This window comes from Amblyomma americanum, chromosome 1 (genome assembly GCF_052857255.1).
Source record: "Amblyomma americanum isolate KBUSLIRL-KWMA chromosome 1, ASM5285725v1, whole genome shotgun sequence".
NCBI lineage: Eukaryota > Metazoa > Arthropoda > Arachnida > Ixodida > Ixodidae > Amblyomma > Amblyomma americanum.
In genome coordinates, this window is record NC_135497.1 from 225,991,610 (window position 1) to 226,017,760 (window position 26,151).

The following is a 26,151-nucleotide window of genomic DNA, read 5'->3' on the forward strand; positions in this document are numbered from 1 at the left end:
CTACATTAGCAGAAGCACAGCACCAAGGTACTCACCAGTTCCCTGAAGCACTGTACGCAAGTTCTCGTGCCATCATGAATACAGCACACTGTCCACGTCTTCATAATGCCATGTCACTCCAGCACTTCAGTAGCAAAATTTTCCTTTAAAAAAAAGTAGTTTTGTTTATGTTAGACTGGTCATATTTAATTTTACTATATACTATGTACTTCTCATTGTACTGCCCCAGACTAAAAAATACCAATGATCACGCTTTGAATTATGCCATATGTGATCACCAAATTATGTGATCACCATTATGTGATCACGAATATGTTCTTAGAAATTCTGATTGAAATAAATCTGACAAAATATTATTTCAGAAAATGTGGCACAAGGAAGAAGGACGCTAGCTAGATAACCTGGACGAATGTTTTCAGTTGCATGCAGCCACCGGCACCATTGCACACAAAATGTACAATAAAGTGGGTTTTACCTTTCCGAATAGAATTTAATGCTGCAAACATTTAAGTAAAAAAATTTCAACCTTCCATTCCGCATAAAGGAAAAAAAATTCCTCTCGTTTTTTCACAAGCCTCTGCAAGTACACAATTCAGTGAATCTACTCTACAAGTACTTGAATCTATCAGCACGAGACAGGGACGAGAAAAGAAACAAAACAGGCACTGACTCGCAACTGAAGTTTATTGAAGTGAACAGAGAGTATACAGAAAAGCCACACGCCACAAACTACACAATTACACATAAGCTACATCACAACATAAGTAAAAGATTGCCCTTAACATTCCTCTCATCTAGACAGTCCAACCCGCTGCATGTTAACGCTATGGGCAGCACACTCACACATTCGTCACCGAGTCATAAGATGTGTCTAGCCTCGATAATTTTCTGGTTAATCTGCTGTGAACGTAGTGCCAAAATGCGTGTTGCCGAAAGGAATGGCTAGCAGCCTTCACATCCCTTGTAATATGCAGATAAGTTACAACCCCTACCAATATCCAAATACCTCTCATGCTCCTGTAGTCTTACATTGACACACATTCCAGTTTTACCAACATAAACCCAACCACATGATAATGGTATGCAATGCATGCAATGGTTGCAAGGTACATATATGTTGCCACGTTTCACTCGACACATGTGCTTTTCCCTAACGAAATTCACAAAATTATTAACAATTTTACAGATTTTAGACAACTTATTAGGGGCCGAACACACCATTTTTACGTCATACCTTCTGGCCACAGTTTTCAAATTTTGCAACAATTTATGTATGTACAGTAACACAGTCAGTCTTTTGGCATCTCACTGGCTGGCCCCAGCCTGATCATGCCAGTCCCTGCGAAGGGGTTTCAGCTTTTAACATGCTAAAGGGAAGAATGGCACAGCATCAAGTAACGAGGAAAGCAGGACAGCACACCCACGCACAAGTGCCAACCCTGGAGCAGATACAAAATCCAAGAGCGCGTGCTTGACATTCAGCGTTGACAGTCAAGGAAACGAGGAAACACGGATTTGAACGCTAAAGATTGAACGAGCCCGATCCTTGGCTGCCAACGCTGAATGTCAAGTACAAGCTCTTAGATTCTGCATCCGCTCCAAGGATGGCACTTGCGCGTGGGTGTGCTCTCCTGTTGTCCTCGTTACTTGATGCTGCGCCATTCTTATCTTTAGCATGTCAGACCAACTTGCCCAATCTTATATGCTCAGCTTTAACAATTTATCGCACGCTTCTGCAATAGCATGGTTGGGAAATCATGCTTTCATTAGCCTTAAAATCTTCTCTTGGAAACCAGTTGTCACGCTGTAAAAGCATGGCTTCACCAACGAGCCCGATCCTTGGCTGCCAACGCTGAATGTCAAGTACAAGCTCTTAGATTCTGCATCCGCTCCAAGGATGGCACTTGCGCGTGGGTGTGCTCTCCTGTTGTCCTCGTTACTTGATGCTGCGCCATTCTTATCTTTAGCATGTCAGACCAACTTGCCCAATCTTATATGCTCAGCTTTAACAATTTATCGCACGCTTCTGCAATAGCATGGTTGGGAAATCATGCTTTCATTAGCCTTAAAATCTTCTCTTGGAAACCAGTTGTCACGCTGTAAAAGCATGGCTTCACCAATACCGAGCCTAGACTTGACGACGCAATGCTATCTTTCACTAGCTTAGAATCGTTCGACCAAAAGTCAAGTAGCTGCCTAACACTCCTGGGTGAATATCGCTAGCACACATGGCGTGTGCAGAACATCAAGGTAAGGTTCAGAAACCGCAGCTCTTTTTGTTGGGACATTTTCTCCAAGGTAAACTTAAGACAAAGGACTTGCTCCTTAAACAAGTTCACAATATGTACAGGTCCCACACTATCACAACCTTTGTAAAAGACCAGAAAATCATAGACGTAGCGAAAGATTTCCCCCAGCCCATGCAATTTCTTGGCAATCATTCCTTCCACCCTGCTTAAGAGAATATTGCTTAGCATAGGGGCAACCTTCGAATCGATACATTTAGCAGACTTTTGAACATATGCCGCACTGCCATACTCCACAAACATGCTATTCACTTCAAATAAAAGGAGGCAAGTGACAAAAAAGACTTATGTTACACATCCGTTCCTAAACACGAGCTCATCGTGCTCCGATATACACATTCATAAGCTTTTCACAAGATCTTCACACGGGATAGAATAAAATAGTTCTACATCGACACTAATCACAAGACAATCTGCTGGATTGTCATTCTTAAGATACTCAACCACACTGCGAATTGAGTACAAGAAATGGATCTTCAAGATGCGAAGTAGACGGATGCTTTTGCAAATAACCAGAGATAATTTTGCATGAATCCTTTTCTGAAATTTATCTAAGAGCATGTTATTGAATAGCATTTATTTTAAGAGCATGTTTGTAGAGTAGCACAGTGCGGTATGTGTTCTAAAGTCTCGAATATGTAGTGGTTCAAAGGTTGACCTTGTGCTAAGCAATATTTTCTTGAGTAGGGTGGATAGAATAATTGTCCAGAATGTGCATGGGCTGGGGGAAAAATCTTTTGCTATGTCGATGATTTTCTGGTCTTTTATAAAGGTTGTGATAGTTCGGGACCTGTACATCTTCTCAAGTTGTTTAAGGGCACAGGGTAAGGTAAAATTAGAAAAAAATCGTTTTTTTTCTTTTGGAATTTTAGAAGTTTAATTCTTTCTACACATGTTCCATGATCGCACTTTCCTCAGAAAGCCATATTTACGGCTGAAAAACGCTTTTTCCGAAACCAAGTAGTGAGCGGCCACGCCCCCTTTCAGGATTAACGTCAATTTTTTCAACCAAAAAGTCCACCACCTGATTTCAAAACTTGTCTAAAATCAGCTACATATAAAAAATTGTCTGGCAACTATTGTACAGCTCCTCTTTTTTAGCCAAGACAATCCTGAGACGCTTTGCACTTTTTTTCCACGTTTCTGCAACCTTCATGCAGCTGCGTCCGAGTGTTATCCCTTTCGATCAGTATTGTAAATTGTGCCGGTGTTGGTTGCTGCTGATAAGTTGAGATGCCCAGGGCAAAGAAGGCCTTCGTCAGGCGTGAATTTGACGGCAACCACTACGCTCATCGTGAAAAAGCAAAAGGATGTCCACGACCAAATGAGATCCCGAACGCCGAACGCGCCAGCTCCTCGACATCGAAGCTTTCAAAATTTTCTCTGTGCTTCCAGGAAGAGGATGTGCTACAGAGCAGCAGCCAATATGCCTTAATGGACATGGACGGCATTTGTGCCGCAATTACACAGATTTGTGTGTGCAGAGAGTGCGGTGGAAGTGTTGAGCTCATCGAAATTGTGACAAAACGGGTAGGTGTTGCAAGCGTTTACAGTTTGAACTGTGAAGTGTGTAGTGCCGCACAACGATTTGAGACGTCGAAGAAAACTACTTCTGGCCTCTATGAAGCCAACCTCAGGTTAGTGTATGCCTTGAGGTCCATTGGTAAAGGAATGGCTGCAGGAAATATACTCTGTGCTATGCTAAACCTTCCTAAGCCGCCGACAAAGTTTGCGAAATACAATCAAGAGCTTCTAGGTCACATCGAAGCTGCTGCTCAGGAGTCGATGAAAGGGCAGCTGACGAAGCTGTGCAGCTGAATGAGGGGGATAAAGACATTGCAGTTGCTCTTGATGGAAGCTGGCAGAAGCGAGGCCATACTTCCAATAACGGCATAGTCTCTGCGACCAGTGTAGACTCTGGGAAAGTGCTGGATGTGGAGGTTTTGTCTAAACGTTGTCCAAAGTGCAGCATCAAGGGTACAAACAGTGACCCCCTTCATAGAGAGGTGTGCCAAAGCAACTACCAAGGCACCAGCGGTGGAATGGAAGTCGCAGGAGCACTGAAAATTTTCGGCAGGAGTGAGGAGCTTCACGGCGTTCGATACGTCAAATACCTTGGGGATGGTGACAGCAAGGCTTTTATGGCTGTGAAGGCACAAATGCCATATGGTGATTCCGTTGAAATATCCAAGGTTGAGTGCATAGGGCACGTGCAAAAAAGGATGGGCACAAGGTTACGAAGGCTAAAAAAAGGAAACAAAGCAGGAAAACTCTCTGATGGAAAGAGCTTCTCGGGCCGAGGCCGACTGACTGATGCAGTAATAGACAAGCTCCAGACGTACTATGGTTTGGCCATCAGAAGAAATGTAGGAAACCTAGATGAAATGCGAAAGGCCATTTGGGCAACCTTCTTCCACTTATCGGCCACAGACGATGACCCATGCCATGGACTTTGCCCAAAGGGACCTGATACGTGGTGTGCCTTCAACAGAAGTCAGTCAGAGGGCAAGCCATTTTTCCACAAGGAGAGTTTGCCTGCATCTGTCTTGGAGGCTATCAAACCCATTTATAGGGAGCTATCGAAGGCTGAGCTCCTAGAGAAGTGCCTGCATGGGCGAACTCAAAATGCAAATGAGTCGTTCAACCATGTTGTTTGGGAACGCGCGCCAAAGAATGTGTTTGTTAGGCTTCGGACCCTACGGATGGTAACACTGGATGCTGTTCTTTCATTTAATGATGATAGCAACGCACGGGCCAACGTTTTGAAGGCGTGTGGATTGAACCCAGGGAGCAACACCATCAAGTGGCTGAGGGAAGCTGACCATAAGCGCATGTACTTTGCGGACCGAGCAACACGACAGCTTACAAAAGAGGCCCGACAGTCAAAACGACAAGCCGAAAAGCGAAAAAAATGACGGCGACAGTGACTATGAAGCAGGGGGCTATTAAACCAATTACTATGGAGGCGTTTCTGCGAATAAAAAATGGTTTTTCACATCTTTTTTATCTTTACACTCTATTATCTCAAAACAGTGTTTTTTCTTACAAAGGTACCATTATTTCCAATGCCTTTCAAGACAGACGGCTGATTTTTTTTTGCAATCATCTACATAAGTGTTGCCAACTACTGAACTAGAATTAAGCAATTTCACTGAGCAGTTATTCTGTTATGAATTTTGAAATGCGCAAAGAAAGGCCAGATTTGTGTACTACCGGAAAAAATTTTGTTAAAAATCGAATTTTCAACACATTTCAAATATTCTAGTTTAGTAAAAAGAGCACAAAATTTGGCAAACAATGATATATGTATTATTAGGCTACTGTTATTAGTTAGTGAGAAACATGTACCTCAACATGGCCTAAAATGCATGGGAAGTATAGGGCTTACCCGGTGCCCTTAAGGAGCAAGGCCTTTATCTCAGGTTTACCTTGGAGCAAATGTCCCAAGAAAAAGAGCTGTGGATTCTGGACCTTACCTTGATGTTCAGCACACGTCATGTGTGCAGGCGAGTGTTAAGCTGCTACCTGGCTACATGTCGACCATTCCAAGCTAGTGAAAGATAGCATTGCACTTTCTAGCGCGGGCTCAGAATTGATGAAATTATGCTTTCACAGCATGACGACTAGTTTCCAAGAGCAGATTTTAAGGTTAACGAACGCAGGATTTCCAAACCTTGTTACTGCAAGAGCATATGATAAATTGTTAAAGAAGCTGAGACAGTTTTGCGGTGACCGGCACAATCAGGCTGGGGCCAGCCAGCGAGATGCCAAAAGACCAGTTGTGTTACCGTATGTACATAAATTGTCGCACAATTTGAAAAATGTGGCCAGAAGGTATGATGTAAAAGTGGCTTTCTCGGCCCCTAATACGTTGTCTAAAGCATGTAAAATTTTAATAATTCTGTGAATGTGGCTCGAGAAAAGTACACGTGTAGAGTGAAATGTATATGTACCTTGTAAAATGAATGTGGTATCAATTATTATTATCTTGTAGTCTGGTTTACGTAGGTGCAACTGGAAGGTGTATGAATGTAAGACTACAGGAACACAAGAGGGTAGGGGCTTGGCTAGGTGGTTGGGGTAACTCTGCTGTACACTGCACAGGATGTGAAGTCTGCTACCCTTTCCTTTTGGCAACACGCATTTTGGCAGTAAATTCAGAGAGATTAAATGGGAGATTATCGAGGCTAGACACATCTTATGACTCCGTGAAGAATGTGTGTTTTGTCTACCGTGTTAACACACAATGAGTTGGACTACCTCGATCAGGGAAATGTTGAGGGCGATTTTTGACTCATGTTGTCCTGTATGCTTATCTGTAACTACATGGTTTATGGTATTGCTTGGCTTTTTATATATTCCCTGTTCACGCCAATAAACTTTAGTCGCGAGTCAACACCTATCTTGTCTCCTTTCTCATCCCTGTCTTTCGCGCTGGTGGATTCACCACAATGGCTCACCTCTGCAGAAATCCAAGGCATGACATTTTCCTCTTCACACTCGTGGTTCAGCGCATAATACGGCAAAGGCTTTTCAATTCCAAGGAAAGTTCATGGCTCCATTGAACACTGCCTCCTGCTTACAAGACACAGAGCAGCAATCATTGTAGATTCTACCTGTGACACAAAGAGCAAAGTTTTAGTTTGAGTGGACTAAACTAGGAAAGCAGCACAATATATCTATAGCCAAATAACTGAACTGAAAGAAATAGAGGGTAGTGTAATAGTGAACACACTGATATATTGAAAGTGAGATATATGCATAATATATTGCAATATCCAACACTGCTACCATTGCCTTAGCCAACTATTTCATAAATAACAATAAATGCAGTATCACAAAAATACTGATAACGTACTATTAGTGTTAATAGTAGCAGTGCAGGTTCCATGAACAAAAAAGGGCCCAGTGCTGACTGTCATTCCCACAGCAGCCTTGTGACCAATGGCCGGTGTAAAGGAAAGAGGAGGAATGACTGAAAAGAGAAAGAGCCAGGGGGAAGGAAAATAGGTATAGAAGGGCTTAGGATATGATAGGCAAATAAGGTTGTTTAGACAGTGAGCACAAAATAAACATTACCGCACTAGTAAAGACATACAAGACCAACCATATATATCATTGTGCAGTGGAAAACTTGAAGTCATTTAGCCCAAAATATGTTTTCAATAAAGTGATTATAATTATTAATAGCATAACTGACCGAGTGAAACCAAAACAGGGATGAACAGGTAAGTTGTCAATATTCCAGAAGAAATTTAATAAAAATGGACCTGGCCAGGGCGTACGATGCAGAGAATGAATCACCAATGGTATCTTAGGGCAACAGAATGAATTTGATGGATTTTAATGGCACAAGGGCATCTGTGGCCAAAGAGTGCCTTAGCACAAGTTAATTTCGTCTACTCAAGGTGAAATCAGAGACCCATTTTCCAAGCATTTCATTCTAGATAAGCTGAGCACCATGCCAGGAAACAGCTTGTGCATTGTATCGCAACAAAATGAATTTCACCCTAAGGAAAATATAGCAGGAGATAGCTGATTATAAGCTCACTAGATAATATTAGGTGATTTCTGATAGTGTGGCATGTAGCTGGTGCAAGACACAGATAATTAAACTGGAAAAGGCCATTGTCCTGAGGTGAATGTAAACTAAGCAATGAGGATAATGAAATTCGCTACACTAGAGCTGTTAAGAATCAGCTCAAGTTCCATGCTTCAAGATGATGCAAGTTTGCTCAGTGAAAAAAAATCATAAGTTCACCCAAGAATTGGTATCTTGGCGGTATCAGGCTGCAGGTGCAGATGAATTAATCCTGCCTCAGAGGAGAGCTACATAGAGCACAAAACATTTTAGGCCAGTCCTACACTGACAGCTGTTAATAACTATTTTAAAACTGTTTTTCATTGCACAAACAATAATACCGAGTTTGTGTTGGTCATGTGATTATGTTACTGAGGCTCTCCTAAAAATTCTAGCCAGAGCTAAAATACAAGCTGTCTCAACTAAGTTTTTATATCAACAATGAGAACATAAACACATGCAGATTATTCAAGTAGAAGTTTTATTCTTCATGACGTGCCCTACAAATTTTAAATTATACTGAAAAGTAATAGAGTGGAGTGCTTGTGCCAAAAATACTATATCTCAACAACAAAGAGAACACAAGATAAAGGCAACAACATATTGCCCAAAATTTAAATGTTTTACAGAACAAATATGAAAAGAAAACCTCTCCACAACTGGAACACAACAGCGTGATATCGAGCACACATTTGAAAATTGTTTCATCCAAATCCCCAGTCTGGTGCTCCAGCACTCTTCAGCCAGCATGTCATGAAATGTACCATAGTTCTGGTAGCTGTAAAGAGTATACAGCTGATCCGGCATTTTGATATGTGAACAGTAACCCTCAATGACCACCAGGCTGAATACTTTCAAGAGGCTGCTCTAGTAACAAGACTGCAGTGAAACACTTAGCAAGTTATGCTGGCGTAATAATGCAAACCGTTAATCTGAGAGTTCGCTACCACGCAACTCTGTAGTAACTCCTAAAGTGTTGCAATCGAATGAAAAAAAGGACTGCCTAATATATAAACAAAAGTCAAGAGGCTGCAATGCAAGGCCATGACAGAAGTGCTGCAATACAGCAATAGCGATACAATGTACACTTTAAGCAACACAATGAAACATGATCTTTTATCCTTAATTATCAGAATTTCAATATTTGTTTTCCTTGCTCTCTTGCAAAATTAAGTTTAGATCGTGAAAGCGCTCAAAAAGACAAGGATACAGAAAGAGATTTCCACACAGTGCGCTTACTTCCAGTGTCTTTTTGAGCACATCCACTATCTAAACATGGTAACCCAACTAGTCTAAACGCTGTCGTTATTCCAAAATTAAGCCTTTCACAAAGTGGGAGCCCCTTTCCCCATACAAGGTACACCATAACTAATCCAACACTTTTTTCATGATATGTTTTCTCTGAGAATAAACACTGTTTGAAGATTTTGCAATAGTACTTGTCTTTTCGATTCTACGAATGTATCATGCAAGTGTTCAATGAAATGACCATCTGCCTATCTTGATCATTGCTCAAAATCAGGGTATAATGCACCATGAAGGGCAGGCTCTGCTTGATTTTTATGTTTTCCTAACAAAGCATGTACGTGCAACCCTTCTGCTGGCTTGTATGCAGCAGGTTTGTCTAGCTAGGCGAACTGTGGTTTTGCTATAAAGATGAAATGGTACTTTGGAAGTGAATGGTTTTCTAAAATGCATTTAGCATACATACCGGGGCTTTAACAGCACCTGGTGTAAGCAACATCAGTGGGGGGACCGCAGGAGTGGCCTAGTGGTCCGAGCATCTGCCTCGCAAGCAGGAGGTGCGGAGTTCGATCCCCAGTGCCACCGGGTAACCAGCGGTGATACAATGGGTCGTTTCAATGGCCAGTTTAAAACTTGAAATAAACATGCTGCAATATATACAAAAAATGATTTGTGTGCTCTCTCTTACATGACATAGTTAATCATATCATAGTGTTGGTAGCACACAAAATGCATGTGTGGAACATATACATGCACTGTTTTTGTTCACATCTTACCTGCTATGTGCTGTTATGGCATGTTATGTGCTGGGAAAGCAACAGATAGTGAGCAATGTTGTGTTGCAGCCTTTCTTCTGGTGGAATTTGAATCATGTGAGGTGCAGCTGAAAGAAATTGTTTCATACATAAGTATATTTCATGTAACACAACAAAAAGTGCACAGCCCCATCATGAGTTATGGTTTAAACTAACAGCGAGCTTTTTACTACTCTATTTAACATATGATGCAAGTCAGTGATGCTGGAGGCACAGAACTAAATACTGTGAGGTAACAAGAGCTAATATGGACAATCATGCCTTTAAGAGATATTGTCAATATATATTTTCCTGAATGAACTAAAGTTATCCTTAGAAGCATTCAGAGGAAGACAATTTTGCTAAATGCCTTTTGCCAGAATAGGCCTTTTATGAACCAGTTGCAAATGAAAAGAATAACTTTAAGACCATGCTATGCATGCTCTAACGCCAAAGTAGTTGCATACAAGCAGTATACTATGCCCCTAGTTTTATGGTGGGCCTGTACTGCACAATTTTCATGCAAGGTAGTGGAAAGTATGTGCCATGAAACAGACCTCTGCTTGATGAAACTGGCAAATAAGTGCTGGGTTTTTAAGGCAGGAAAGAAGTTACATAGTTCCTTCTGCAGGTTTTGAACTTCAGGTTAGTTATTTGAAAAATATCAATCCCTGAACTGCAATGATTGAAGTTTTTAGCAAATAACATTTCCATTGTAACAGTGGAAACGCTCTTTTATTTGAGGAACGACTTCAAAAGCCTGCGTTTCATGGTGGCTGTCAAGTAGCCCTGATAAAGAGAAACCAGTCACGACACACAACCAAGCCCCCAGCACATTTTCAACTATACCCTCATGATATAGCTTTAAAGTAAGTGTTAAGCAATACAAACACAAATCCCTTGATTTCCTTCATGATTTATCACTGGTGTATACATACAAAGATAACCGTACAAGATGTGGAGTGCATGGTACAGAGAGAGTAGGCAGATGGTTTCTTGGCACTCAAAAAGTGAACAAGGGAAGGAAAAATCTCAGGGTGCTTACCGTTTCGACAAGACAACTTGTTTTCGTCTGGGGGTCAACATATACAGAGGAAATTTAGAATCAAGTACAGGGTTGTCCACTCTTAGTGCGAACACGCGAGCACATGGCTGTGCTCTTTGGGCCACTGTGTCTGACATTGCCACACATCGAAGTGTAACATGACACGAAGCACCACATCCAGGTGCATCTCCTCTTACGCCATTTTGCAGCGATGAGTGGCTGCGCCGCACACAGTGGACCTCTAAAGAGTGCGGCCATGCGCTCACATGTTTGCACTAAATGTGGCCAGCTCTGTACATTCCGGAATTGGCATAATTATTTGAAAAGGCCTTGCACATGGTCAGAGGTTTCCCAACCCATAATTTCCCCCTCCTTTCCTGCTTTCTTTAATTTATCGTTATACTTTAACCTTACACCCTGCACCTCCTGACATCACTTCTCGGAACCTTGGCTGCCATACTCCTCCCCCTCCCCCTTCTTTTTGCCTTTTCTCCGAACCTGCCCTCATTTTCTCTTTTTCCTTCAAATTATTTTACCCCCCCCCCCCCCTGGTATTTTATTCTGCCATGCTGCTTAATTCCTTTATCCTAGTTTTTCAGGAAAAGGCAGCCAGCCATACCAAGCCACCTGTTGCGGCTGGACATAAAGCCATTCAAGCCCACTATCCACACTCCATACCCCGAGATTCGTTTCTACTGAATTGGGCTTTTTTGTTTTCACAGTTTTGCAGGTCAACCGGTTAATCTTCTTTAGCAGCTATCATGCCTGGTCAAGGTTCACGCTCCCCATCGTAACGCCTTTCCCATATCGCACCCTCGTCCCACACAACAGGCCTTTCGCCTCGAAGTGAAAACCTTATTTAAACCCCACCAATGATGAACACTTTGCCAGACAAAGACAAGTCCTCTTGTCGAAACGTCGGCAAGCACCCTGAGGCTTTTCCCTTCCTTATTCAGTTTGTGAGATACCAGGGACAGGTGTTCAAGCAGCCATACCACACTAATACCCCTGTCACACGGGCACCGCAAAGGCCTTTGAGAATCATATCCAAAGGCGTAAGGAGTGCAGCTACCCGGTACAAATGTTGCGCCTTTGTCGCTAAGGACCTTGGAGGCGAAGGCGCTCAACCGAGACCTTCGGAGCCCGAAGACGCGGCATTCGAGAAGCTGTGATCGCAGTACTATCCAAAGTCAAAAGTAAAAGCAATAAAAAAATAGATAAGCTAATAATGTTTGAAAACATTTTTTTCAAATACGAAAGGTGTGTCTGGCTTTGGTTTTTGTACGGGTGTTTATGTTTTATGTTCAAATTTCAAGACAGTGAAAGTGTTGCGGCAACACCGAGCGCCCATGGTGGCCAAGGCAACACACGTACAAAACCTGCTCCTGCTGATGAGAGTAGCTGTTGCAGTACTTTTAAGGAAGCAATCAGAATAAAAAAATTGTCAAAGCTCAACGAATGAACAGAATACACCACTTTAATTTTAGAACACTCACTTCAGCCACCTCGAGTATAGCAGCGGGTGCTAAGCCTGAACGACTTTCACCTTTGGGCTGCACCGTGTAGCTGCATCGCTGCTCCTTTAAGCTTTCGCTCCTTTGGTGAAAAATGGTGCCTTTGATGGAAAGGCCTTCGAGGAATGCCATGTGACAGGGGTATAAAGCACATTTTTTACTGACACGAAAGACTCAGTGCCTTTAGTTCTGACAACATTCTGAATCATGCTTTGGTGGCTTAGCATATCAGAATACTGGACATGACAAAATCAGCTAATTAGTGAGGGCTATTATTTGCTATAGGTAAAATTATAACATTCTCCTAAAATAATGAAAAGAAACCACCAGCACTGATATCAATGTACAATTTGGCTGTAACATACTGACATGACAATATAGTTACACGTAAATTCCCTTTTCGCACTTCAAAACTGCATGCATTATTTCTAGAAAGTGCGAGAACAGAAGCTCATACATAGTGCCAAAGAAAAGAGTGCATAATAGTACCACTTATGAGGTGTTTATCGGCAACTGCAATGAGCAAGGCTATGTTAATGGCAATCCAGAGTTATTACGTGTCTTACGAGCGCATGCACTTGGGAGGTGATAGCAGCTGTGGACGCAGCTGTCCATCGCAGTTTTGAGTCTGTCGAGATAACACATGGGGTAAGGTATTCCCTGTTTTGCTGCCGAAGGCAAAACCATCAGCGAGTGGAGTTGCCTTGCTATTCACTGTCAATATCTACTGCTCAAAGTAAAGGAAACTAGGGCATAAAACATACAGCATTTCATATTATGCTTTGGCCAAATGCAGTGAGAATGAAACAGACTAGAGACTTGCCTTATGACGTTTGCACTCTTTACTTTGCACCAGAGGAAAATAAATTTATGTACAGTTGACCTACTGCTTGCCACAGTCCTAGAAGAAATGAATCCAGGTCTCAGAAATTCTACCGAGAGAATACTGATGCTGCATGCGCATTTCTCTGAACTGTTCTGAAATATGCAGAAGTTACCAATTTTTTTACTACCTGATTACATACTGTAATCTTTGCAAGGAATATGAGGTTAACGGACTGGGAAAAAATGTCAGGAATGGTACCTTTGGTACTGGGCACTTGGACAAACAAATGACCCACTGGGCGTCCCCAGGAGCTCTGCTACCAGGCACCCCTACAACAGTAGTCAATTTTCCAGATCCAAAGGAGCCATGCGAATGATTGCCGAAAAGTCAAGTTTAAGGACAGCAGATGCATGAACACAAAACAGTTTTCCAACTTTGTTTCAGTGTGATAAATGGTTTCAAATCTCTAGACTATATCTGGTAGTACACAAATTATCAGAACACCATCTCCCGCTCAGAATCATCTCAAAACACATTCGACACGCAGTACCAACATGGACAGTTCGTGCATAATTGAATCCAAAAGTTTACGCTGATCGACCAATATTACTCTAAATAGAGACAGAAAGCGCATGCACGTTGTACTGATGTTATCGTGAACATAACATGCGACGAGACGCAGGGTTACAATACAAACAAAAATCCGCTTTCAAAATTTGAGAACAAAAGGCTCACCTTCTCACAAGTTCGCCAAACCGGAGACGTTGCCGAGTGGCTGCCGCCAAAGTCACTCGCAATGCACAGAAACAATAAAAATGCAGTGCCGCTGACTTTCCTTGAGCAATTCCAGTCGATTGAACTTCCAACTGTTCGCACCGACTACCTCTGCAAGCATGTCTAAAGGTTGGCGGCGCAGCCGCGCCATTTGCAATTTACGGAGCTACACGGGAAATTCATAGCGCCATTCGCGTATTCGCGCTCAAGCTCACGTCGCTGATGTCGCAAAGGCGCACAACGGCAAAAAACATATAAGATGTATTTAATTTTCGGTAGCTTTTTTAGCTGACAACCTGAATCGTTTGATATATTGTTTTTTCTTTTCGTTGCATGAACGTTATTACCACCAGCGGCAGCGCAGCTTGGCCATGACTAGCCATGGCGAAGTCAGCGAAGTCGAAGCGCTAGCCGAGCCCGCAGTCGGAAACATGTGCGCAGTTAGCGCAGTGTGGAGTTGAATGAACAGGCGCTGTGGAATGGGTTTTTGTTCTTCCGTGTTCGCTGCGTGCGTCCTGCGCGTTGTGTGTCTTTAGTATGTGTGTGTGTATGTGTGTGGCCGGAACGCTGCATTGGAGTGTAGTACATACAACAGCTCGCTGTCCCGTGCGGCATCGGTGCGTAGTAAAACGATCATGCAGAATGTGCGTTACAATGCCAGTGGCCCTGCACGAAAGAGGAGACTTGAAGCCGACGGAAAAGCTGCTCTCCCTCGTGGGACTGCAAGAATCTGGCGAGTAACAGTCGACGCGCGTTTCGGTGGATGATTCCGTTTACCACGCCAAAAAATTCAGCACTGGCCAACAGCAATGATGAACTGCTGCTGCATCATCACCTGTGTGATGTTTGTGACAAGCTTGTTGGATGTGAACGTGGCCTTGAATGGTATTCGCCGAGCAGTGGCCCTCAGGGCGTGGCACCAGTGGATACCTGAAGACGATTACTGATTGCCCGCGCCCTGGCGCCTCGCATTCAACCGAATGCTTTGGTGTTAATTATTTATATCTGAATTTCACACGTAGTTGGACTCGCAAATATTACAGCGTACAAACGTACCGTCGGAAGAGCACCCTTTTTCATTTTTTTTAGGGAGGGGGTGGGGGAATTACCGTCTGCTCAAATTTAATGTCACTAATATTTTGAGCTTATTTTCTAAACAGGTGCCGTGGTGGCACTGTAAGCAATGCATTTACTGGGCAGAAGTTTATTTTATGTTGTGTTGGCACAAGGTTAATGATTGTCATTGTACTGTGGTGCCATGTTCAAACAAAACACATAATTGTACACTCTCTTTGAAGAATGTCTAATGAGGTAATAAATTACTGAGCAGCGAGTATGCACTGTGGTAAATGCGACGAACGTTACTGAATTACTTCACACTTGTCATGTTCTGTTGTCGTTAGTGATTACGTATGCCTTGGTGTCTGCTGCTTTCCAGTGTAGGGGTCGAGAGGCATGTCGAGCTCCACTTAGCAGCTTTTTTTCCTTCCACTCTCTACTGGCCAATGTGGTAAAATAAACTCAACATAATGCGTGATTGCTCAGACCTAGATTAGACTACCATTTCACTTATTTACTCTCAGGGCCAATTGGCATCGAAGAGAGGAGAGCGACTAACATAAATACATGTGTAGGCAGATTAATTAAAATGATTATACACAGCAGACTTGAAGGCATTGGATGCAGTGGTGGACATGACGAAGGCAGAGAAGATGTGACAGCTGGAAACGTAGAAAAGTGGAGATCTGCATGAGTTTGTATGCGACTTAAGGTGAACGCTAGCAAAAAATTAAGAAGGCGCAGAAGACTGAGGCCAGAGTTAAAACTGTAGTTTAACAGAGGAAAGCACCTCCCAGCAAGCCAAAATGTGCACATGCAAGCAGTTATGTGAACACAGAAAATGAAACTCCTTTTTGGACAGAAGGAAAGCTAAGGCACATTGCTTATTTTGATGTTGCTTAAAAAGTTGGTGTCTAGTTGTTGCCCTTCATATCTGGTCCTTCCACACCCAGCAACTGAAATGCCATCAAAAAGGAGCATCTCCAATCACTCTAATTACATGGGAGGTACACATCGCCAGATGTCAGAGGCTTGGCGTCTCATCTTGCAGACTAGCTAGTTTGGCAGATTTAAACTTTACCGCATGTAAGAGGCATGCGGTAGCCTTGAAGGGGAGTATTTCACAAGTGTTACAGCATATTGTACAGTCTGGCATGCTTCATTATTTACATCACAGTAATATGCTAGCACAGGCTGGAAAGTTTGTAAGTGAACAGAAAAAAACAACGTTCATGCCATATCTTAGCCACATTCTTAGTATTGTATAAAAAGTGCAAATAAGGATTTCCTCATTTTTTTGTCAGCTTTTTCTTTCTGTGCATTGATTTTTTGCAAGTTAGCAAGGTTCTACAGTCTTGTGTGCCTATCGGCTGGCCCCTTGTTTGTCAAAGGTACCGAGTACACAATGGGTCGTGTCAGTGCAAGCTAAGTAAACGATGGATAGAAAATTCGTGCTTTCAGAGTATTTCCAGAAAAAACTGCTATTATTTCCTACTCAGGATGGGGGAACAGCATCGATGGTGCACATCCTCCTTGTCACTGCAGCAATTATGGCTGCTCGCTGCTTTTTGGTGGCGTTTCATTTATCTGCAGGAAGAGCAGGCATGAATGGGCGGCAATAGGTACCTACTAAATTAAGCATTGCATTGAGCAATATGTTGTTGTGTCGGTGCTTTTGTTATCCATGAAGGAGTTGGTGTTTTGATTAATGGTTGTGTAGCAAAGATGTAACTGCTACATTGCACTGCATTCACAGATTTGTTTGCCCATGCTTTTGGTTTACTCAGTTGTTTGTTTCCTTACCAAATGGCAGATGGAAATTCGGCTTTCAACTTGTGCACTTTCATCATGTTTGCAATGTACTTTCAGCTGGTGTTCAGTTTCACTTTGGAGAAGTTGTCCAACCATTGTCTGTGTCTAAATGTTTTCTAACAGTTGACCTCATTACGCAGCATTTCTCACAGAAAGCAAATGTTGCAGTAACATTTTTATTTATGTGGCTAGCAATGTAGCGAAAAATATTTTCATCAAGTCAGCTTTTAACATTATAGCAAATTAAGGCCTTTGTTATTTAACATTGCTCACAATTTGTACCAATCACTCAACCTTGAAGCAACGTAATGCGTTATTACCCTTCCTCGGCTCTTCATTGTGGTAATCACAATAGACATGCTCACGGTCGTTCGCCATGCTAGTTTGCGGACATTGTTGGCTAAGAGTAAACCAGACAAATAAAAAATCGGACGTTATGTGATGCCTATAGTCCGTGGGCCAGCAGTTCATCGTGTAAAAGTGGCGTCACATCATAAGCATCTTCTGTTTTTGCTGCCTTTAAGCAAGTTATTAGTGTGGTTGGTGCAACACATAGTCGATGGGGTCAACCGCCCTGTCGTGTTAAGTTTCGATCCCTTAAATTGAATGTTTAGTATTTTTCCCTGCAACGACTACAGAGGAACACGGACGTTTCCTTCAATACTGGACTGAATATACGGTCATTCCCTACCTTTCATTGAAAGCAGAAGTGGTTCTGTATTTAAAACGTACATAGTCTACGTTATAGGTACGGAATTTTTTTACAGTGATATCCCCAGGTGGTCGAAATTATTCCGGAGCCCTGTACTACGGCAACTCTTTCTTCTTTGACTCCATCCTTTATCCCTTTCCTTACGCGCGGTTCAAGTTCATGTGTCCAACGATATATGAGACAGATACTGCACCATTTCCTTTCCCCCAAAACAAATTATTATTTTTATTATTACAGCCTTGATTTTGAGGATATCAAAATGCGCTTAACTGGCTCCCTGCATCAGTGGACACGTCACTTCGCCCTTTGAGGTACGTGGTAGTGGTGTCCACCTGCTAGAAAAACATATTTCCGCACAATATTTCTTGCTTAGCAATGCTAAACCACCAGCCACTTTTTTAAAGCGAACTCGCTATACTTCCGCTTCGCTTGCAGCAATATATTATATTTGCGAAATTTTATAGATGCGGAGCTGATCGTCACGGTGAGCTCTCACAGGAGCGCACCCTCCGTTTTCAGCGCATACAGTCTCTCAAATTTGACGCCAACGAATACCCTACATCCACCAACGTCACCACACACCATCGATCCGTCAAAGACAAAGGGGAGGGTAGTTCTCCAGTCGGGGACGAGGAGGGAGCTTCGATGCCCGCTCCAACCTCCGAACCCCTGCCTCGACCTCAAGCACTACCGCACCGGGAACCGCCAACAGTAAACAGGTGAGCTGGGCAGCCATGACCTCTACCAGTCACACACCAACTAAACCCGGCTGCCACACATTCAGCCAGACCTTCGAGATATTGAGTAGCAGGTCTTTAGGGGATAGATTCAAGAACAACTGCAGCTGCAACAAACTAAGCAGCCTCACCCCCCCCCCCTCCTTCGATACGGAGAGAACCATCTGACCCCTGCCCTAACAAACGACGGGCAGTACTACTGAGGACACCTTAGACTACACCGCAAAACACGATTACCCTTGCCACTGTTTTGCGGTGTATTCTAAGGTCTCCTCAGTAGTACTGCCCGTCGTTTGTTAGGACGGGGGTCAGATTACCTCTTTCATTTCATTTCTCCATTCTGCCTCCTATCCTTTATTTCCGCTGCCCCAGATCAGGTGCTTCAGTATCGATGGCAGATGCCGGGGCTAGCAAAAATCTTTTCCTTCCTTTCTACTATTATTTTTAATAAAACCACTACCACCACCACCCTTGCCACTGTGGCTCAACAAATGCGAGACTTCTCGCGCCGTTCGAAAATCCCGCGGCTGCGGAGAGCGCAAAGCGACGGCAATCGCATCGTGACACTCCGTGGCGCACGTTCCACGTAATAATCTGCTCCGCCCGTGCTGTGCTGCGGAGCTCTCCGCTCCTCGTCACTTCACTGCTCCATTTGCGGGAGGGGCGGAGCTTGTCGCGTGGTACGTGCATTACGGAGTTCTCCGTACGGAGTGACGCGTTTGACTGACGTCGCTTTGCGCTCCCTCCAGCCGCGCGGCTCTCGAATGGGGAGAGAAAAGGCAGAGCTCAAATTAGTAGAGCCACAGTGGTGAGAGTAATCGCCTTCCCGAAATTCTAAAAACTCATATGGCCTAGTTGCCATCAGGCGCCTATTGGTAACAATTAAATTTAACGAATAAAATTTAGTTAATTGCATTATAGGTTAACATGATTCACCTGTCTTTTTGACGTCCACCAACACGAGACTACTATGTCGAAAAAACATCTTTACCTTAGAAACCCTATTTTAAAAAAAAATTAGCGGCGGGCTTTCATGAAACACCTGGAATATAGACAGTCATTTACCGATAAACAGAGAGCAAAAAATATTTATTTTCCCACCCTGGTCCAGGTTGCCGTCACATGTCGTAGTGTGATTTGCAGCAAAGACATGTGCTGCGTGAATGTAAATATCTACAGTTACATGCAGAGAGGGAACTATTGTTTCAAATGCTGTACAGTATGTTGTATACAAACAAAGTCAAATACAAATAAGTTCAGACCACTCACCTTAACAGTCTAAATGAGTCAATCATGGATAACCGCTATAGATTCTGTGAGCCCTCTACATAGGTGACATGGTTACCCAAAGCAGGCCAGCCGGAAAACAAGCCTCATATGGCCATCATAATACGGATACAGAAGGGCACTACCATAGGAGCAGGAACTCCTGCTGTCCTAGGGAAAAATCCCCTCCACCAGGAAACCTAAAATTTGCTTCTCAGATTATTTGAGAACATGTAGTTTATGTCTAAGCAATGTTTTCTCAAAAAGAAGTCATATTGTTCCCAAAATGAGTTCCTCAAACCAGGAGAAGACTGTCATTCCGTTGAAACTCCTATGTGGTTCAACACACCTAATCTGCAAAGTTCAATTGTTTTTTTTTCTTGCTGTAAGTGCTTTTTGGTCTTGACTTTTCACTTTTCATCTTTCGTATATGCTTTAATGATAAAAGAATCTATGGCCTGTGGTCCAGGATAAAAAGCACAAGTTACTGCACTGAAAACAGCATGAAGCCAGCTCAATGCAAGTCGAGGAGGTTCCGAAGAACATAAAGGCATTGTAGAGATGAGAAAGAAGTGTACGCAGGGCACCTAACATGCGCAACATGTCGCAGACTATAGTGACACGTATACGAGCGCGAGGCCACTGCTTCTAGACGTGGGTGGTTGGCTCGCGAGCGCGAAGAGAATGGATTTGTCAAAGCCATCACCTCCCACTCGTAGCTTCTTTTCCAGTACAAAAAAATTATGTGTGTGTGGGTAGGAGCATTTTAGTGTGCTAGCACTTATACTGGCCCTTCTCATTTAGCCTTGCCTATCTACCTTAAGCCTGTTTTAGGCATGCTGCTCACCGTGTCAGGAGGCAGCTCAATTAATAGTGAGAGGCTGTTCGGGAAGAACAACCAGTTTCGCAATCAAGTCACACCGATGGCAACACCTGCCATCAGAAATGGTAGGTAGACTGCCAGGGATCTATGAATGCAGAGGATGGCCAATTCCTCATGTATGAATTGTTATTACCCACTATTGCTGCTCAAACACTGGATCTGACCACCAGAACTGAAGTAAAAACCCTACTGCTAGCTCATCTAATTTCCATTTGGCCTAAACCACTTGTTCTCGGGTCTGCGGATTAGACACTCCCGCTAGCCCGAGCCTGAAGAAGCTCTCACCTACCCAGCCCGGCCCAACAAGTGGGCAGAATTGGCTCAGGCCTGAAACAACACAAAAGCTATAAGCGTGCTACAGAAACGAAAACACTGTTACTATCAATATCAGTGAAAAAGAGTGCAGTTGTTAGAATAAAGGCCTGAAATCCTTCAGCTTCTGTTTGTGTTGGTACATTTTATTTGTTTCCCTAGAAGAAAGTACATCGCATTGAATGCCACACATACCTATTTGCTTTTCTGAAAATATTGAACTGAAGCCCATTTTCCGCCTCTTAGTTTCGGATTTATGCCACATAGCCTGTAACACCGGAATCGGATCGCCATCAACGTGCAAGAAGTCACTCCAGATCACAAGGCAGCCAGGTGTCCGCTTGCGTCCTTTTTCCATAGAGCACTATGACAGCTGCAGGGCATAGTTTACTGATCCGCAGTGGGGAAGGAAGAGATGAAATGGTCGGAGATAGCGGATGGGGCTGGTTTAAAGCACTGAGGCAGCATGCATCAACGGAGGGGCCAGGTTGCCTCTCATCGATAAGTCTGCAATTTTGAGACAGCAACTAATGATTCTAGAAGCAGAAGTGGCATTGGAAAGAACTCATTTCACCAGCACAAAATTGCTTCGCGTGAAAACAGTCAGGAAAATGGCGACCTCTGCAGAATAAACAAAGATCCGGCCAAAGGAGCCATAGAAGCAAATGTAGCAACGGCCCCCATGAATCAAGGGTGCTCATTACGTTCTACCTGCACCTGTTGACAAAATACTGAACAACTTGTGCGTCATGCAAGTGCGAGGTTTCCAAACGAAAATGCATGTCACTGATATAACGAACCTACCAGCGAGAATAAAAGTGGTCTGTGTGTGGTCTTTTCAGCTAGCTAGCCGGTGCACTTCCATGCGTAAAGATACCAGCACAATTAACACTTTCAATGTCGCACACTGGAAAACACAGCTGCTATCATCAGTTGAACCACTTAATATAGTGGCCATCATTGTAACTTTCACTGTCATTTAGCCATCAAAATTTAAAATGCGTGTGTCCTAATTTGCTACAGGGAGAAAGGCACTGCAGCTATTCAGTTGACAAAAATGTGCTGTTTGCTTCAAAACACATGCACGACTGGGAGACTAACAAACTTTTATGGAGTCAATTTACTACAATAATAGTCTTCTCATTAACTGGCCTTGCCTGTGTCCAATGCAGTGTTTGCAGACACTCAAGGAACGCAAGTGCGTGACTTCAACCTCTGCCCATCCATTAAGATCTCTCATATCATGCGTTGCTTTGCAAAGTTCAGTTCAACATAGCATACAGTGCCTGATGTTACTACAAATGTGTTACATTTGTCACACTTCACTGTGAAGGTCTCCTTGAGAGGTATGTGCAAAAAATTATGCCACCAACCACCATCTGCGCTCTTAAACTCTACATCCTGTATTTGCACATGGTGTATATTGTAGCCGTAACCCTATCTTTCGTTACTATCGCTCCGCCTTTCTTTCCCGTGAGCCGCAGCTCAGGTGCTTCAGTTTTCAATGGTAGATGCCAGGACTAGCTCCATGTTTTCCTTCCATTGTTATTTACTTTTATTTCATTAATAAATAGTCACTAACAAAACAACATAAGCTCTAATTAACAAAGCCCAAATGCCTGAAATCTAGACTCCAGTAATTATCCTCCAGGCATTCCTCTGCAACATGATGTACAAGGTATGAAGGACAACAGTGCACAGCATTTACAATCTTGAAACAAACTAGGTTATTACAAATGATGTTCGCATTAAATACTTTCCTTTCAACTGGGCACACAAAACAGTGTTACTGCAGGGCATGCAGTTGAAGTATTTATAGAGAGCTAGAACAAGAGGCTGCTCTCATAGAAAAATGCAAAGCAATTATTGCACGAAAAATGCACAGAGAAAACCAGTACTTAAATTTCTTTGATTGCAGAGATAAAAAATTGCAGGAAAGCAAGGGCAGAAAACTTCTTTTACACCAAACCTGACAGGGGGGAGTACCCCAATCATAAAGCAGCTGCTTGCATCAGTAGAGAAGAAAACTTGAAAGTATCTGCCTATGCTACCAATTAAGAAAAGGCACCGATAAAATTTACACGCGCCTCGAACACACGGGTGAATAATATGGACACGCCCAACAGTGGCACACACCATAAGCGGCACGGAATCTCAGCACCCGACGAACGGTACGGCGCACACAACCTTCTCGACTTCGTCACGAGGACTAAAGTTCGCCCAGGCTATTACCGAAGCGAGAAGCACGACACACGATACACACACACGGCACAATCCACACACACGGTCGCAGCCGCAGTCACGGTCATCACTCGACGCACTTTATTCGCGCACTGCACTCGAGTTTTGCGCGAGACGAAAGCCTTGGCGTACTACGAACGCGCCGCACGGTGCGGTCAGGCTCCTTTTTTTACTTCTTTTTTACAGCGCCAGTACGAGCTGCCTGGCAGAGAAAACACCTGGGTAGCAGCGGATATGCGGTTACCGCACAAGGGCGCACTTTTCATCCATTTTCTGCTCCTGAGTAGCCACTCACACACACGAAGTGCTCCGCTGCCCTCCTTCGGCGTGAACCGTCGCATTGCAGAATGCTTCCTTCGCTTGCTGTCAGGTGTTCTTCGCCGAAAACACCAAACAGGTCGTTTCCACACATACATGCGGCAATCAACCGTCGGTCACAACAGTCACACGGTCGGCGAGCTACGCTTAACGACGAAAAAATACTGAAAAAGGGAGCGCGCTAGAGCGCGCAAGCACCCGACGACAACTCACCGGCGGCCATATTTGTTTTCGACGGTGGGGTTGGGTGCGTCATGAGTGATGTCACGCCTCGTTCAAGCTCGAGGCCACGTGGTGGCAGCCGACAAAACTAGAAAAACGTCATTCTTGCTGATTTCGATGCAGTAACTTGTCCTTTCTGCCCTATTCCGCAGATCATACACTAATTTTAATTTAAAAGGAGAAGTGATAGCGTAGTGTAAGAAAATCAAGATTAAAAAAATCACCTGTAGATAAAAAGGACTTCCGTAGAATTGAACAGTAATGATGATGTGCTGTGAGCCACTTATGCGTTTCAGTTGAATGATGTCGTCTTCTGCTGAAGCACGGAGCGGGCCCTTGTGCAGTCAGGTGATCGCTTATGCGGCGATTGTGCATTTTTGAGTAATTCTGGTTTATTGAAGCCTGTGACAGCTGTGTTCGGTCGTAACCCCATTACCTCTCCATTTCACGAATCAAAAGAAAGAGAAAAAGCAGGTTCTGCCTGCCGTGTCATGCATTGTGTCAGGTGATCGCTTTTGCTGCGATTGTGCATTTTTGAGTAATTCTGGTTTATTGAAGCCTGTGACAGCTGTGTTCGGACGTAACCCCATTACCTCTCCATTTCACGAAACAAAAGAAAGAGAAAAAGCAGGTTCTGCCTGCCGTGTCATGCATTGTGTAGTTGCGAAAGGAAAAATTAGCTGTTTTGGTTAATCGAACATAAATCCCTCATTAGGAAATCGCCTGTGGTAGTAAAGCGGAAAGTTCAGGTGTCGATCGGCGCTACCAGTCAATAGTATATCATAGCAGGGAAGGTGCTGCGCTCATTCACCTGAACATCAGCGTAGTACGTATGCTTAAATTTTCGCACAGAAAGAAAAAGCACATATTCAACTGCGCACGTAATAATCACCTTGAGCCGGTGTGTACAGGGCGCCGGCAGGTTCAGTCGCCACCCAGGAATGCGTTCTTTTGTTGATAGCACAGAATGTTTTAACGTGTGTAGAAGCTACACGAACGTATAACGGCGCTTTTTATGGCATTTATTATTCACTTGGAACTATTTCTTAATATGACCGTCATAATTACTTGATTTGAGTAGAAAGAAGTCTGGTGAGTAAATAAATGTTGCGCGGTCACGTTGGCATGCTTAGAATCGCGTACTTCAAGTGTGTTAAAGCCCAGATGATCTTTCACTGCATCATGCATGTCATAGAGTGTTTCATGAGTTAGTACATGATCCCGAAGCTTTTTGGAAAGAAGCAGGCGGGCTACTAACAGAGGCCCGTAGCGAGATTGAGAGGAGACGCGGCAAAGTGGTTTTGTTATTTATGCACGAGATATTTGACGCAAATATGCAAACTTTTATGCTTATTTCAGTAATGCGCTTTATTTTTATCTATACCTGGTACAGTTCTTGCGTAATTATAACTGACAGCCTTGTCAAGTTACCCCCGGGTCTTGAATAATTAAGTAGGAAGCGCGCTTATTTTTTATGCCAGCATGCCCACTAAGCCGTTCTCTATGACGCTATTAGTTCTTTTAGATGCTGAGTACTTATGCGTGCAAAGTTACATAGAAACTTTTCTTACAGCTATAACAAACATACTATTGCACGTGTAGGAAACAAATCGAGAAATTTATAACACTTCACAACGCCTTCACAACGCGTCAAATAGAATCATTATATTTCAATTCGTTACGAAATTACGAAGGGGTGAGTAATGCTAATCGCAGAAAATGCGAAAGGTCAGAAAACGAACCTTTAAGTTTATTCCCTCGTTTATGGCCTCTTCGCTTTCGCTTTGGTCAAACAAATGAGGCACTGAAATCAAGGAAACCTCTGGTCTCTCTTCGTAGTGATATAATATGGTGGTGCTCCGTCGTCGGAAACCCGCGGAATTCGCGGCATGCCAGGACCTTCAGAAGCGCAGTTACCTCACAGTTTTGGACGACCACACATCTAAAAGCGTTATATTATCAATTTCAACTGAATATTTTGCTATAATTTTTCGTCACGAAACAGAAGACCCCAGGGCTTGGTAAGAAAACAATGTGAAAAATAAAAAAGAAATTTGACCAAATTGGCCAGTTTAACTAGGGGAGAAGTCGGCTTGTCTGGCGCCTGATCTTGCGGCTACAAGCAGCGCTTACGCGTGGCACAGGAGATCGGGGACACGACGCTGTCACCACTTTTCGCACTGCGCGACACGCGTGTCAACTGACGGTGAGCCCATGGCTCTCCACCGAAACACCGCCAGCGCTTCCCTGTCTACTGTCCCGAATTAAAAGTATTCTGGCTGGTGCACAAGTGTCAAAAACGTATTTTTTTTAATGCCTCGCTTATGAATCAATTGAAGAAATGCTTTCTGTTTACCGCTAACCATATACCTCTACAATACACAGTGGTGAACTATTCCCCTGATTACGCCGTATGTGGCCAACGCCAGCTCGTGTACTTGCAGAAATTACTAAGTTGAAAGCATCAACCATTGCTCTGATTCGCCGAAGCTGAAAACGCGCCA

General features: G+C 43.4%; 1 long non-coding RNA gene across 2 annotated transcripts; it reads right to left on the reverse strand.

Annotated features, from left to right (window-relative positions):
- Nucleotides 1–32: 32 nt before the first annotated feature.
- On the reverse strand, nt 33–14,211 carry LOC144095460 (uncharacterized). 2 transcript variants are annotated; one of them, XR_013306734.1, is made up of 7 exons: nt 14,047–14,211; nt 13,570–13,640; nt 9,909–10,015; nt 9,599–9,779; nt 7,165–7,281; nt 6,767–6,922; nt 33–143 (listed from the first exon to the last, which is right to left on the reverse strand). It is a non-coding gene; the product is annotated as an uncharacterized LOC144095460 (long non-coding RNA). The 2 variants fall into 2 exon arrangements; XR_013306735.1 differs by lacking the exon at nt 7,165–7,281.
- Between the last annotated feature and the right edge of the window lie 11,940 nt (nt 14,212–26,151).